The sequence below is a fragment of the Octopus bimaculoides genome, chromosome 19 (assembly GCF_001194135.2).
Source record: "Octopus bimaculoides isolate UCB-OBI-ISO-001 chromosome 19, ASM119413v2, whole genome shotgun sequence".
Taxonomy (NCBI): Eukaryota; Metazoa; Mollusca; class Cephalopoda; order Octopoda; family Octopodidae; genus Octopus; species Octopus bimaculoides.
In genome coordinates, this window is record NC_068999.1 from 6,107,276 (window position 1) to 6,108,012 (window position 737).

Here is a 737-nt window from a genome sequence, read left to right on the forward strand (position 1 = left end):
ATATATGTATATATGTATACACATACATATGTATGTATATAGACAGTTAGATAGGTAAAGAGATAATTAGTAAATAAATAAATATATATATATATATATATATATATATATATATATATATATATATAGATAGATAGATAGATAGATAGATAGATAGATAGATAGGCATACAAATGTGCATGTATATACATATATACATCTGTGTGTGACGCATTTACATACACAAACACGCAGACACACAGAGAGACACACACACACACACACACACACAAACACACCCGCACCTACGAATCCTGTATGTCTCTGCCGGTTTGAACCTATCTACACAATAGACATGCGTATGCATGTGTGTATGTGTGTATGCATACGCTAACATTTACATACGAACGTCTTACGGTGATACCTAAACAGGTTCGTGTGTATGTTTGAGCGCGTGCGTGCGTATGGGGAGGGTTTGTGCGTGCGCCCGTATGTATCTACTTGTGCACCATTCAATGTGTGTGTCCTTGTACGTGGGTTGTCTATGTAGCAGCCCTGTGTCTATGATTCTGTGCGTGTTTGCGCCGCTGCGTATGCGTCTGTAAGAATGCACGTTATGCTTAGTACGGGGTGAATGTGATTGTGTGCGCGTGGGATATCTATCAATCTATCTATCTAGCATTCTGTGTGTCTGCATGTACGTATTGATTATATATACATATATATTTGTGTATGTGTGTATATATATATATATATAT

The 737-nt window shown here is 36.8% G+C and overlaps 1 protein-coding gene across 1 annotated transcript in view; it reads left to right on the forward strand.

The window, feature by feature from the left end:
- Positions 1-737, forward strand: part of LOC106872865 (uncharacterized) — a 52,328-nt gene that overhangs the window by 1,105 nt on the left and 50,486 nt on the right. The gene's annotated exons all lie outside the window — the stretch shown is intronic.